Genomic DNA, 16,489 nt, shown 5'->3' on the forward strand with positions numbered 1-16,489 from the left:
AGCGCTGATGGCCAATTTTTTTTTGTAATTTAAATACTTTGATGAGGGGTATATTTGTAATTTCAATATGCTATTTAATGTATCTTTGATGAGGATATTTATTTGTATATTGTTGTAACAACTATTTTGAGTATTTTTGTAATTTGATTAAGGGGCATTTTAGTAACGTTGATTTGCATAGGTTAGAAACAAATTTTTTTGTAAATCATTTGCAGAATTTTTTGTGTGCAGCAAATCATCTGCGCTGTGTAACCAAAGACTCATAAAATTGATTTCAGATTTTTTTTTTTTTTTTTTTTTTTTTTTGCATTTGCCAGCATATTAAGCAGATGCAGAGCCTACATTTTGAAGAATTTATTTATTTATTTTTCTTTTTTTTCTTGAGTCATGAGTGGCCTGGGGACACTACGCTGATGTGGTAGTGCATGGATGACCATAGATTTATTTTCTTAAGATGCAAGTAAAACGATTAACCGTTCCTTGTACATTGTTATGTTAGGGCAGTGTTGAACACAGTATCCAACGCAGGCAGTTCATCAAATCTCTCTCTCTCTATATATATATATAGTGAGATCATCTTCATAAAAAATCAACCCATTCCAAAACTTCTAACCCATGTAGGACAAAACATGTTGGGCAAATTGTTGGGTGCTGAACATTTCCCATATAGGGCCCTGATCATCACCCAACAATTTGCCCAACATGTTTTGTCCTACATGGGTTAGAAGTTTTGGAATGGGCTGATTTTTGGTGAGGATGATCTCTATGGTGAGGAGATCATCCTCACAAAAAATCAGCCAATTTCAAAACTTCCAACCGCATCACAAATGATTTACAAAAAATGGACGGTTTATGATTTTTTAACTTGTAAACATGGGGTTAGAAGTTTTGCAATGGGCTGATTTTTGGTGAGGATGATCTACCATGTAGGACAAAACATGTTGGGCAATTGTTGGGTGCTGAACGGGACCCTATATCTATATATATATTTTCCCATGTTTGAATCTAGTATAAAATCTTTCATGAAATATGTGCTCAAATCTAAGTCTAACCATACGAGTAGTGAATCCATCAAACACGAGCTCATTTCAAATACAAAAAGACAAAAGGAGAGAAGCCATAGCTGAATCCATCAAACATGATCGCATTACTAATACAAAAAATAAAAGGAGAGAAGTCATACCTGAATAAGTAGGGAATTTCTACAATTCATTGAAGAAGAGTGGCGGACCTCACGGAAAAGTATTGAAAGGAGATATAAAAGTTGAAAATGAGTAAGGTTTGAGAAATTTAAAAGATGAAAATAATATTTTATAAACATGATATTTTGATTCAATTTTTTTATTTTTTAGGATGAATTACCATTTTGTGAGCTGAATTTGATGAATTTAAGATTTTGGCTCAGTGTTCATTTTAATTAGGAAAAATTACTTAAAAGGACTCTCGTGGAGGGAATTCTTTCTAAATAGTCCCTAAGTTTTCCTGGTTAGTTGAACCGGGCATTTAATAAATGTTTTTCTTTTTTAATGGTCCCTAATTTGAAGGCTATTTTCAACTAAATTTTTGCTCCAACTTCCTAAACTACCATAAATTTTGAACTCACAGTATTTTCATAAAAAAACTCGATTTTCAAAATCCAATTGGTGCGTAATTGCCACCATTTGCATCAGAGAAGGTCAAAGAAGCTCGAATCCGCATTTTTGGATGGTTTTATTGGCCGGTTTGAAGATGTATGTTTGATTTAGGTATTTGTTGGGTATTTGAATCGTTTTTAACATCAAAATCTAATCTTTATGGTTCATTTTGGTTTGAAAATGAAAATAGTTTGATTTTGTCATTTTTATATTTGTTTCTGTCATCTTCTTGTTGTTAAAATTTTGAGGAGGCTTTTACAAATTTTATAAAAAAAAATCCCTAATTTTATAATGGGCCTCAAATCCAAATTGAGTCCATTAAATGGGAACGTGCCTCTTACAAGCCTGGGTTTTGGGTTTTCGCAGATAAAGCCCATGATCTATATAAAAATCAAGTGATCCACACATTAAGTATTGGGCCCTACACCCAAACAAATGAGTTCGGCCCAATAATGATCCATTAAATCCTTAAAATTGGATTTGGACAAAGTTAGCCTTTTAAATAAATCAATTAAACCTCTTTAAGTTGGGGGTATAATTGGAAAGCTAAATTACCTTTAAGTCTATAAATACAAGAGCCTCTCTCATTGAGAGAGTATCGGGATCACTTTCTCTCAAAAGACAGAAGCTTTCCCTCTAGAGAAGAAGAAGCTCTCAAGCCCTCCTCCAGAGACAAAGCAAGGTTCTTCAGAGATCCGGACTCCGACTAAAGAGAAGATCCCTTCTCCGGAAACCAAGAAAACATTCTCAACCGATAAAGCGCAAATCTCGGAGAGAAGAAGATCTACAGAAGATTAATCGTAAAGCAAAGATAACGTCAAAGCATCCTTCTCAGTCGATAAAGCGCAAAGCTTGGAGAGAAGAAAAGCTACATATGTTATCATCACTATTTTTGTACTTGATTGTTAATCAGAGGAAACATTGAGATCTGTATCTATTTTTCATCAAATACCAATAAAATCATTTGCAGTCTTATTTCACGAATCTCGAGGTAGATCCGTTGAAATTTATTGTCGACAAATTTCTGGCACGCCCTGTGGGACCATCTCAACCTCTCTTTTTTCAGTCAATTGCAAAAATATCAATCAAAACATCGATTGCATCTCGCAACCTCAACACTATCGCATCAGCTACTGCTGAAAAAGGTAAGAAAATCAATTCTTCAAACCTTGAATCTGCCCAGATTATCAGTCGTGATCATTATGTAACTCGAACAATGACGAAAACTGGTGGATCTAAGTTGGTGGAGCCTCTCCAGCATCACTCTAAGAAATGTGCCACAAAAACGACACTTACAACAAAAACATCGTGGGCGGACGTTATAGAAGATGACTTGTCAGATTCTGGATCTGATTCGAAGTCAAGTGAGGGATCGTCTAGATCTCTATCGGTCACTTCTCCGTCACAAACTCACACCTCTATCAGAGCCGTGATGACAGCTGGAACGCTAACAATGGAGGAATAGGTTGCTCAGATGGCAGATACCATCAACAAATTAACAAAAGCAGTGGAAGACAAAGACATCCAGATTGCAACCCTTGTTAGTCATTTGGAGCATAAAGACAGGGAGAATGAATCGAGTGCTGGACCTTTACATCCTCCAGGATTCACTCCTGAAGTGTACACAACTCCGCGTGAAGAAGAACGAGAAGACTATGCTGGCTCACGTAAAGCTACGTGAGACCCACCACAGGGGTCTGTTGCCTCACTTTCCGTTCAACAACTGCAAGCAATGATTATTGACACCATTCATTCTCAGTATGGGGGCATGCCACAGTCTTCATTGGTCTATTCCAAACCCTATACTCAACGCATCGAACAAATGCTTCTTTCAACGGGATATCAACAGTCAAAATTCCAATAGTTCGAGGGAAAAGGCAATCCAAAGTAGCATGGTGAAACAATTCGTCCGCTCCCTCCGCGGCAATGCGTTTGATTGGTACACTGACTTAGAACCTAACTCAATAGATAGTTGGGATCAACTTGAAAGAGTGTTCCTCGGTCGCTTCTACAATACTAGAAGAACGGTGAGTATGGTGGAGCTTGCTGCCGTTAAACAAAGGAAGGATGAACCGGTCATCGAGTACATTAAGCACTGGAGAAATCTTTCCCTCAACTGCATGGATCGACTTTCTCAATCTTCTGCTATTGAGATGTGTGTTCAATGGATGCACTGGCAACTCCTTTACATCTTGAAAGGAATTAAACCACATACTTTCAAAGATCTAGCTACTCGAGCCCACAACATGGAGTAGAGTATAGCTGTGCATCAGACTCCACGACTAAGCGAGCCTCGAAGACAGGAAAAAAAGTTAGCAAATCCTTCAAAATTAAAGAAGTCTTGTCTACCACCACCAACAAACCTGTCAAGATCACAAGAAAGAGAAGAGAAGATCAGCCAAGAGTTGATTCAACACAAGAAAAAAGAAAAGCTTGAAAAACTCTCAAAGAATTCGAAGCAAAAGAGTACCCTTTTCCTGATGCTGACGTATTAGGCATGTTCGAAGAGCTGCTGAAATTAAAACTCATTGAACTTCCAGTGCCCAAACAACCCGAGGAAGCAGGTCGCGATAATGATCTAAAGTATTGTCGCTATCATAGGGTGATTAGTCACCCAATTGAAAAATGCTTCATCTTCAAGGAGAAGATTATGGATTTGGCACGTCAAGGGAAAATTGAACTTGATTGTATTGAAAATGTTGCTATTTCCAACATGACCTCTGTCACCTTTGGATCTTTTGATCCAATACTTTTGGCAAGTCAGTATGCAATGCAGACTCCATTTCCTCAGATCACCAAAGTTTTACCTAAACCATTACCACCCATGTCCATACATTCTGACGTAGAAAAGGGCCATCCCACACTGGGGGCAAGGCCAAATCGAAGAAAAATCATCACATTTCCCACTCCACGTCAACAAGGACAACAATCTCAATCGACTTCAAATTCAAGGTCAAATATCTCAGAGTCTGCTTCAGTTGATGACAAAGGGTAGACAGTTATCACACATCGAAAAAGACGCCCTACATATATGCCAACTCCTTCTATTTCGAAGCCAAAGAGAAAGAGAAGAAAGTCAAAACCAAGTGCAGGGTCAAAGAAACAAAAGAGATCAACAAAAAAGAAGGCTTTCCGAGTTCCACCCATGGACTCCGAAGACATCCTTCAGTAATCTCCTCGTGTGCCAGTTACTCTTCTAGAATTCTTACCCAAGAAGCTCTTGAAGGAAGTCTGCACGGTCTCATGTCATCAAGTGGAAGCGGAAGTGCTAGAAGATGATATTGATGATAGGTCCAAAGAACATCCTACTACTTCTAGTGAGGGAGATCAGAGACTTGAGAAAGACGATATCATCTCGGAAACAGAAGATTCGCAGGTCGACTTGGATTTTTCCAGTGAATTCCAAAAAGTTCAGCTTACTTCAAAGCAAAGCTCAACTGAATCAAAACAAGAAGTTCAACCTGACATAGATCCACAACAAGACATAATGTGCATGGCTACAATTACCTTCACTGATGAGGATCTCCAATTGGGGTCTCGACCTCACAATAGGCTTCTTTACGTCACAGGTTATGTGAGGGAGAATAAAGTTCAAAGAATCCTCTTGGATTGTGGTTCTACGGTCAACATCATGCCAATTCGTACCATGAAACAAGTTGGGATCTCGTTGGATCAACTTGATCGCAGTAAGTTGATGATCCAAGGCTTCAACTTGGGTGGTCAGAGAGCTATCGGCATGATAAGAATCAAGCTCTCTATTGCAGATTTGGAATCAACAATGCTCTTCCACGTGATTGATTGTAAAACTTCATATCATTTACTTCTCAGTCGATCGTGATTGCATGAAATTGGAGTAGTACCATCCTTACATCAATGCTTCAAGTATTACTAAGATGGTGTACAGAAACATGTAGTAGTCGAAGATCAACTATTTGACAAGGCAGAAATGTATTTTACAAATGCAAAATTTCATTTTGGAGGTGACTTTATTCAAGAAGCACTTCCAATTTCGGTACCTCCATCTAGTAAGTAAAATTTTGATAGAGGAAAACATACTATGAAGGATGCCGAGAAGATTTCTCCTGGTCCTCAGTTTCAGAAAGAACAAGTAAATAACTAAGAACCAGAAACTCAACAGACCAAGGTGAGTCAATCAATGGTAGACGCGTCATCCAAAGTTGTGTTGTCAACCCCAATGCTTTGTTACGTGCCACAATCGCGACGAAAGCCGGGACAATCACCTTTCGAAGAGATTTCTTCAAAGACCAAACCTTATATCTCTAAAGTCAAATTAGAAATGCTGAAAGAAGAGTTAACCATGCCGGTTACACCGTTTCAGAAATTTTATGTCATAAGGACACCCGTGAAAAATGTTATCTCAGCTACGTCAATCACGAAAAGTCATGGAGACAATCTCGCAAAAGTAGACTCCAACGGTCCTAAGACTTCAAAGTTATTCGAGATTGCCGATTATGGGAAAGGTGAACCAGTGCGATTGGGTGAACTACCACAAACCGCAACACAAGTCAAACTTGTTCGAGCTGGAGAAAAAGTTCATTCACACGAGTAGGGCTAAGATATATGCCAAAGGCTCCAATCAAAATTTCTAAGATGAAGACGACCTCTTCACAACATACTACAGTAGAAGTCATCGATGAATCTATTAAAGAAGCACCAATTCCACGCACATCGGTCTTTGATTGAATTGGTGGCCATATCTCGACCACGTCAGTATTTGACAGATTGAGTGCTTTAGATGATCATCATAATGTACAAGTTCATAAACTTCGTACATCTGCATTATCTAGACTCGGTCAGAATGTTGGAGTAAAAATACGAAGGGAATTACGACGCCAACCTAAGCAAAGAAATAAACATGTCGAGCATAAAGATAGTAGTGGCTTGCATTGCACTATTCCATCTCGCATGAAACGACAAGCAGCTTTAGAAGTCTATATATCAGATGCGTTAGTTGTGAAACGACGTACCATCGTCCTCACAAATCAAACGAGCGACAGTCAAGCTTTAACTACGGGGATAGACAATTTTGAAAATATTGTTTATGTAAATCACATTACAATTGAAGAATTCCCTGAAGAAGATTCTACGTCGTCAGATAAAGAACTCGAAAATGCTCCACCGATCTTTGAAGAAGGTGGACAAGCCACTGTCGACGACTTGAAAGAAATAAATCTTGGGATAATTAAAGAGCCGCGACCCACGTTCGTCAGCACCCTTCTAAACCAGAATGAAGAAGTCGAGTACTTCAAGTTGCTACATGAATACAAAGATGTATTTGCTTGGACTTACAAAGAAATGCCAGGACTTGACCCGAAGATCTCTGTTCATCAGCTCGCAGTCAAACACGAAGTTCGCCCAATAAAATAGGCACAATATCGTTTTCGATTAGAATTGATACCACAAATTGAGATAGAGGTCAACAAACTGATCGAAACTAGCTTTATCAGAGAAGTAAAATATCCCACCTGGATTTCCAACATAGTTCCAGTAAGAAAGAAGAATGGACAGATTCGAGTATGTGTCGATTTTCGCGACTTAAATAATGCATGTTCAAAAGATGATTTTTCGCTCCCAATCATAGAACTTATTATTGATGCGACTACATGACATAAAGCTTTGTCTTTTATGGATGGATCTTCTGGTTACAATCAAATTCGAATGTAACCAAAAGACGAGGAGCTTATAAGCTTTCGTACCCCAAAAGGTATATATTGTTACAAAGTTATGCCTTTTGGACTTAAGAATGCTGGTGCCACTTACCAGCGAGCTATGCAGAAAATCTTTGATGACATGCTATATGAAAAGGTGGAATGTTATGTTGATGACTTGGTGGTAAAGTCCAAGAAAGGAGAAGATCACTTACAATATTTACGTGATACCTTCAACAGATTGGGACGGTACCAGCTCAAAATGAATCCAGTAAAATGCGCCTTTGGAGTTACCTCAGGTAAATTCTTGGGATTCGTGGTTCGGGTTCGGCATTGCGGTATTGAAATCGATCGAAACAAGATTGAAGCCATCCAAAAAATGCCGGCACCAAAAAACATTCATGAACTCAAAAGTTTACAAAGTCGACTTGCCTAGATTCGTAGATTTATCTCAAATTTAGTTGGGCGTTGTCATCCCTTTAGTCGATTGATGAAGAAAGATACATCATTTGAATGGGATGAAACTTGTGAGAATGCTCTGAAAAGTATCAAGGAGTTTCTTTTCAAGTCTCGTGTTCTTTCTGTATCAATTCCTGAGAAGCTACTGATTCTCTATATTAGTGCGCAAGAAATGCCACTAGGAGCATTGTTGGCTCAAGAAAATGTCGAAGGAAAAGAAGGTGCACTCTATTACTTGAGTCGAACTCTTGTTGGAGCAGAAGTAAATTATTCACCCATTGAGAAGACATGTTTAGAGCTCATATTTGCCACAAAGAAACTCCGACATTACATGTTATCGCACACAATTTGACTCGCTACGCAAGCTGATCCACTCAAGTACATCATGACAATGCCAGTCTTGTTAGGAAAACTAGCTAAATAGGCCTTTCTCTTATTAGAATTCGAGATTATTTACATCCCTCAAAAGCCTGTAAAAGGGCAAACATTAGCCGACTTTCTTGTTGATCATCCTATTCCAGCTGAATGGGAATTGTCTCACGACTTGTCTGATGAAGAAGTATTCTTTATTGATGTGCTTCCAGCTTGGAGAATGTTCTTTGATGGCGCAGCTAGAAGAGATGAAGTGGGGGCAGGTGTAATTTTTATCACCGCACAAAATGAGGTATTGCCATTTTCATTTGCCTTGGTGAAATTATGTTCAAACAATGTTGCAGAATACCAATATCTGATCATTGATTTAGAACTCGGGCTAGAGATGAAGTTACACCAATTCTATGTGTATGGAGACTCACAGCTTATCATCAACTAACTCTCAACAGAGTATGAAATTCGAAAACATGAGTTGGTACCTTATCACCAGTATGCTACACAACTTCTAAGTCAGTTTGAAGATGTCATCATCAAGCACAAACCAAGAGTCGAAAACAAGTAGGCTGACGCTTCAGCCAGTCTTGCTGCAAGTTTGGCTATGTTAGAAGGAAAGACAATGAGTATCCCTATCTGCCATAGGTGGGTACTACCTCATTTGATAGAGGAAAATTACGAATTGCACGAAGCAAGCACCGTCGAAATAGTCGAAGTCAAGGATTGGAGACAGCCACTTATCGACTATCTACAGCATGGGAAGCTGCTAGACGATCTAAAACACAAAATCGAAATATGTTGTAGGGCACCTCGATTTTTATATTTCAACGATAAGTTATATCGTCGCTCTTTCGATGATATCTTAATAAGATGTCTCGGAGATGATGAAATCCGAGATGCTTTGAAGAAGCACACTCTGGAGGTGCGGTTCACATCAATCAGGGCTGAAACTCCATCATAGTCTGAAGATGATGGGATTCTACTGGCCTACTATGGTAAAAGATTATTTAAACCATGCAAAAAGGTGTAAAGCTTGCCAATTTCATGTGGATTACATCCGTCAACTACTAGAGCCATTGCATCCTACAATCGCATCTTGGCCCTTTGACGGCTGGGGACTGGGGACTTGATGTCGTTGGACCACTCCCAAAATCCTCAAGACAACATCTTTATATCCTTACCTCAACTGATTACTTTTCTAAGTGGGCTGAAGCAGTTCTCCTTTGAGAGGTCAAGAAAGAAACGGTAGTCGACTTCATCAAAAATAATATCATCTTCCGTTACGGCATTCCACGATATATTATGACAGATAATGGGAAATCTTTTAGCAATACATTGATAGATCAATTCTGTATGAAGTTTAACATTAAGCAGAGATGTTCTGCAATGTACAACGCTGCAGCAAATGGACTCGTTGAAGCATTCAACAAAACTCTTTGAAAGCTTCTTGAGAAGGTTGTTTCAAAATCGAAAAATGATTGCCATGAACGAATTGGGGAAGCACTATGGGCATACAAAACCTCATACTGCACCCCCACGCAAGCCACACCTTACTCATTGGTTTATGGAGTTAAAGTTGTTCTCCATATGGAATGTCAGATACCTTCATTAAGGATTGCAATCCAAGAGGGTCTAACTTACGAGGAGAATGCCAAATTACGTCTAACTGAACTCGATGCATTGGACGAAAAGAGATTGGAAGCACAACAACGATTATAGTGTTATCAAGCTCGTCTATCACGTGCATTCAATAAGAAAGTTTGACCACGTTCCTTTCAAGTTGGTGATCTAGTCTTAGCCGTATAATGACTAATCATCCTCTCACAGATTTCTAGATAGAAGTTTGATCCAAAATTGGATGGACCTCATGTAGTGAAAGAAATATACACTAATGGTGCATACCTTCTTGAAACACCGGAAGGATTACGTCTTGGTCCAATCAACGACAAATTCCTCAAATGATACTATGCTTAAAAGAATGATGCTCTCCAGCACGAGCTTAAACTATTTGACAATGCTCCCCTGCATGAGCCTAAACTGTTTGATAATTACTCCCTAGCATGAGCCTAAACTATTTGACAATGCTCCCCAGCACGAGCCTAAACTGTTTGGTAATTGTTCCCCAGCACGAGCCTAAACTGTTTGACAATGCTCCCCAGCATTAGTCTAAACTGTTTGATAATTGCTCCTCGGCATGAGTCTAAACTGTTTGACAATGCTCCTCGGCACGAGCTTAAACTGTTTGACAATGCTCATTATCGTACGAGCTTAAATTACATGATACTCCTTGCCCGCATAAGTTAAAACTGTGAACGGTCCAAAAAAAAATTTAAGCTCGCTAGATTGAAAATCTGAGAGGGCAATCTAGGCCAAACTTAGAGCATTATCCATCTGAACTACATTATAGTTTGATCCCATTTTGAGTACGTAAGCAGCCAGTAAAGTTACTTCAAGTTCAACCACATATTCAAAAAATAATAATAAATAACATGTCTCGTTAAGTACGAGGGTCGCATTGATTAGAGATATATAAGGGTATGAATAATAAAAAATTCATCATGCTCAATAATGTTTTGGTGCTAAAGTTTGGCCAATTGACTGTACAAATAATTCGATGCATGGTTCTTCTAGCCAGTTGACGTTGTCCACTCTTAAGTACTACTGATGAACAATCGCTTTAGAGATTGGCCGACTAGTTGGACAAATAGATCGTCGCATGGTTCTGCTGCGTATACAAATCTGGAGTCTTGTGATTCTTTTAGCCAGTTGACGTTTGTCAGCCAGTTGGCGTTATCACCTCCTAAGCACTACTGATGAACAGTTGTGCTAGAGATTGGCTAACTAGTTGGACAAATAGGTCGTCGCATGGTTTTGCTGTGTATACAAATCTAGAGTCTCGTGATTCTTTTAGCCAGTTGACGTTTGTCAGCCAGTTGGCATTATCACCTCCTAAGCACTACTGATGAACAGCTGTGCTAGAGATTGGCCAACTAGCTGGACAAATAGATCGTTGCATGGTTTTACTGCGTATACAAATCTGGAGTCTCGTGATTCTTTTAGCCAGTTGGCGTGATCACCTCCTAAGCACTACTGATGAATAGCTGTGCTAGAGATTGGCCAACTAGCTGGACAAATAGATCGTCGCATGGTTCTGCTGCGTATACAAATCTGGAGTCTCGTGATTCTTTTAGCCAGTTGACGTTTGTCAGCCAATTGGCGTGATCACCTCCTAAGCACTACTGATGAACAACTGTGCTAGAAATTGGCTAACTAGCTAGACAAATAGTTGGTCGCATGATTCTTCTATGTATACAAATCTTGTGTCCCGTAATTCTGCAAGCCAGTTGACGTTATCACCTCCTAAGCACTACTGATGAATAGCTGTGATAGAGATTGACCAACTAACTGGACAAATAGTTCATCGCATGGTTCTTCTATGTATACAAATCTTGTGTTCCATGATTCTGCAAGCCAGTTGATATTTGTCAACCAGTTGACGTCGTCACCTCTTAAGCACTATTGATGAATAGCTATGCTAGAGATTGACCAACTAGTTGGACAAATAGTTCGTCGCATGGTTCTTCTGTGTATACAAATATTGCGTCCCGTGATTCTGCAAGCCAGTTGACGTCTGTCAGCCAATTGGCGTTGTCACCTCCTAAGCACTATTGATGAACAACTATGCTAGAGATTGACCAACTAGCTGGACAAATAGTTTGTCGCATGGTTCTTCTATGTGTACATCGTTTATCACGCAATATTCTTTTGACAAGCTAACAGTGTTCGTCCCAAGCATGATTAACAAATATAGTAATTATAAAATTTAGTGGACAAGAATAGTTCATAATATCTGGATCAATGCACCCTGTTGCAAATTATTGTATACAAGAACAAAAGATATTAAAAATTTTAAGTTTGGGAGATTACTTTATTTTGGTAATGATAGAGACTGAAGCTTTAAGTTGCCGAGAAACTCTAAGTGACTGAGAAGAAATAACAAGGACCAAAGCTCTTAGTTGCCTCTCACGTTTCGAAAATCAAGAGAGAACCTGAATCAAGCAAAAAAAAAAAAAAATTCGATGAGGAATTTTGAAAAAAAATTCTTTGATTTATTACAAGAAAAAGCTAGTGTATTAATAGAATTTCTAACAAGTAACTCTAACAGAACCTTTTGGATCCAAAGGGTTTAGAGACCTCTACCCCCCTATTTTATTTTGGATGCTGCAAGGACCATTATCTTCGATGATTTTGCACACCTCACAACCAAGTTAATGGATAGGGATCCTTTGAAGTTCGAACTCCACGACTAGCCAATGATGAACCTACTTCTCTTTGCAGTAATAAAAAAAATTCAAAAAGAGGAGATAGAGGGTTGAAGAAGATATATCCCTCATCAGTGGCGTCAGTCCATGAATCCTGCGAAACAAATATCACCCATAGTTGGCACCATTGCAATCACACAATCACTCCATCATTCATCAAAGAAAATCAACTGTGGACCTCTTCTTGCTGCTATTAATGTGGATAAACATCCATCTAAAAGAGATAGATGAATAAACAAAATCGTTCATGGACGAGATTAAGAAAAAGAGGTTACCTGCCGACTGTTGTTGCTACCAAAAATAACCAGCCCCAACCTCTGTTTCGAAGAATGGTTGGAATAAGAAAAGAAAGTCGCTTTGAGCTGCTCAAATTCTGTCGACAATTCTGATTCTGAAAAAAAAACCCAATGTTGATGTTTCCACATTGAAGAAGTTTCTAACGTCCACTATCAAGAACAATTCTGTTCCATTCCAAAAGAAGAAACCCGATCTTACTGTTCTTTTCCCTCTAAACTTCTCTGTTCATCAAACAAAGCTCCTAAGATGGGTAAACCCAGCAAGAAATTTTCCAAAGAGATCATTTTTGGTGCCCCTGTTGACGTTCCTCCATCAAAATTTGAAAAAAAAAAAAAAAAAAAAGAAGATTTGGTGAGGGGCTGGTTGTAAAAAAAATGTAAAATTGATAATAAGAGAAAGAAGAGGTGTACCTGTGTGGTGTGCGTGCCTGCCTGCTGTATTCAAAAAGTTCTACTAGTAGTAGTAGCAAGAAATAAATAAAAAAAAAGACCAAAAAAAAATATAGAGGAAAGAAGATGAAGAGAGGCTTACCTAGGTGGCTTCTGTACTTATCATTTCGTTCCTTCTATGTGAAAAAAAAACAAAAAAAAAACCAGAAGGGAGAATAAATGAGCAAGAGAAGTGGAATTAGAAAAGGAGTAGGAAAGAAGAGATGGAAGAGGAGTGGACTCTCAACAGTGTGCAGATGTGAGGAAGAAGAAAAAAAAATCGGTAAAATAAAACAAAAATAGTCTTACTAACTTAGGTGCTGTTTGTTAAACTGAAAAAAATAAGTGCTGAATAGCATTAAGCGCTGAAACTTATAAGCGCTGAATTTAAGTGCTGAAAAAGTTGTTTGTTTAGATGCTGAATCATATTTGTTATACATTGTTGAAACTGGTGAATTGTCTTTGTTACCTTTACAATCATATTATACATTGTTTGTATGTTTCAAATGCTTATTTATTATCAAACACAATAAAGTATATTATTTCTTATAAAATTAAAATACAATTTATTTTTAAATAATAAATAATACTCAAATCTTCAATTTATAAATAATAATTTCTATTTATAAAAGCCCAAAAATTTCAAATTAAAAATAATAATGTCATACAAGTCACCAAAATTTGAAATCAATTTTAAAAGAACTTAATTTTGGATGAATAATTTTCGATAGAAATGAAGGATGTGTAATTATAAAAGCACCCTATGAATTAATAAGGGCAACCCACACTATATCCATTTTTTGTTTTGTTTTATATGGGTTAAAATTTTTGGAATGAGCAAATTTTTAGTGAGGATGGTCTATATGGTCTAGAGATCATCCTCACACAAAATCAGTTTATTTTGAAACTTCTAACTCGTCAAAAATAGTTTTTTTTTTTTTAAAAAGGGACAATTTACGGTTCTTGAACTTGTTTTGATAGGGTTAGAAGTTTCAAGATGTGCTGATTTTTTGTGAGGATGATCTCCTCATTGTAGAGATCCTCCTCACCAAAAATCAACTCATTCCAAAACTTTTAACCCATATAAGACAAAATAATTTAGTTATGGTGTGGGTTTATTAATTTGTGGGGTGGTTATATACTTATCCATGAGATATAAGAGGTAATATCCTTTTAAGAATAAGGGCATACTTGTCCATGCTCAAAAAAACAAAGGGCATACTTGTCCTTGTTGAAAAAAACGAAGTGCTTACCGCTTCAACACTTTTTTTCAGCATCAAAATAGTGCTGAATTTTTTTCACTTATTTTCAGCAATAAGCGCTGAAAATATAGAGTAAATAAACGCGCTATTTTGACAAAAGTGTTGAATTTAATTTTTTTCAGCAATAAGCGCTGAAAAATAGCGCAAACAAACACCGCCTTAGTAAGATTTGAATTATGCTGAAGCCCAACCTAGTCCATTACTACATCCAAGCCCAAGACCAGTATAGTTGTTTTAAGGCTTGATCCATGGCTATTGGGCCTAATAATAACCAAGCATAAGAGCTATGAGCTGTAAAAGCCCATTGGGCCAGGTTACTGCATTAATATTCCTATACAGGATCCAAACACGTTGGGCTGAAGAAGTAACATTCAAGTTTCTGTTAAAATAAAGTTACAACTTACTAAGTAGTGAAACCAGAGAAGTTCTCTTTGCAAGATTCAAATCTTAGAGTCAAATCTTACTAAAGTTGTTAAGCTTGCCTCATCTAAAGCCCAAGTCCATAAAAAAAAAAATAATGAAAGAAGCAGCCACTAACGACTACATGTCATGGTCGTCCATAGTACCTGATCGTAGCAGGTCCTTGAAGGCTGGTCTTTGCCTAGCAATTCAATCCAACTTCCATCTTTTTCTAAAAAAAAAAATTAGTTGACCTCATTACTCCTCTTGTGAATGAGAAGAAATGGAAGTGGCATTGATCCCATACACACTGGGTACACCCAATTCTAATGGGACTTAGTTGCTTCTAAGTCTTGTTCCAACTTAACAAGAAAACAAAAGTTTAAGGAAATTGCATTTGAGGTTAATACAGCCTCTTGTCTGTTGGTACCTAATAATTATGGGCCAATTCAAAGTCATTCGCAAGATGGGCCTTTGGAGCCCATACTTCTATGTTTATCTTAAGACTAAGTCCACCTTACAAGGATAAAGAATCGATGCATTCACCTGACATCCAATACAACTGACGCAAATAAGTTAGCTTGTATTAGTTGTGGTGTATGTAATGGGCTCAAAGAAATCGTTGATGGGATTAACTTTTCTGTTATGGTATAGCCCATGAGGAAAGAAGAAAGAAAAATGTAGTCTTGAATTTGTGGACTTTGAAAGCCAATACATGGCCCACATTGGTTTGCATTGGATGGAGTTTAAATGAGAAATATCATGATCAATGATTATCGTGCGTCATGATCAATTTTAGTTTGATCTTCATCAACAAGATCGTCATAGTAAATACTTGTCCAAAATCTTTCGATGTCGAAACTAAGAGGGGTTCAAAGCCAAGCAGCCCAACAACTATTTTTAAGTGCTTTTTATGAAGTATTGATATTACCTTCTAGAATATGGATGTACCAAACACATGAATTTAATCTCATGTATCTCAACTACGGGAAAGGTAAGTATACTGGGGTTATACATTTTCATGTGGGTTAAATTTTTCTCAAGGATCAGTTATCCTTTAGTGAAAAACATCTTACTACAAGGTTCCAAAGACATGTGGCAAATCCTTCAAAACTTGAAGCTTTCACGTGTTAGCTGACATTATCAAGGATACCTCATCCTCAGCCTCGCATTCGATGATGCATCCTTGAGGAGGCATTTGTAGGCATCAAAATTTTGAGGAGGCTTTTACATTTTTTATAAATAAAAATCCCTAATTTTATAATGGGCCTCAAATCCAAATTGAGTCCATTAAATGGGAACGTGCTTCTTACAAGGCTGGGTTTTGGGTTTTCGCAGATAAAGCTCATGATCTATATAAAAATCAAGTGATCCACACATTAAGTATTGGGCCCTACACCCAAACAAATGAGTTCGGCCCAATAATGATCCATTAAATCCTTTAAATTGAATTTAGACAAATTTAGCCTTTTAAATAAATCAATTAAACCTCTTTAAGTTGGGGGTATAATTGGAAAGCTAAATTACCTTTAAGTCTATAAATACAAGAGCCTCTCTCATTGAGAGGGGATTGAGATCACTTTCTCTCAGAAGATAGAAGCTTTCCCTCTAGAGAAGAAGAAGCTCTTAAGCCCTTCTCCAGAGACAAAGCAA

The sequence above is a fragment of the Akebia trifoliata genome, chromosome 3 (genome assembly GCF_017979445.1).
Source record: "Akebia trifoliata isolate Shusen 1 chromosome 3, ASM1797944v1, whole genome shotgun sequence".
Classification (NCBI taxonomy): Eukaryota; Viridiplantae; Streptophyta; class Magnoliopsida; order Ranunculales; family Lardizabalaceae; genus Akebia; species Akebia trifoliata.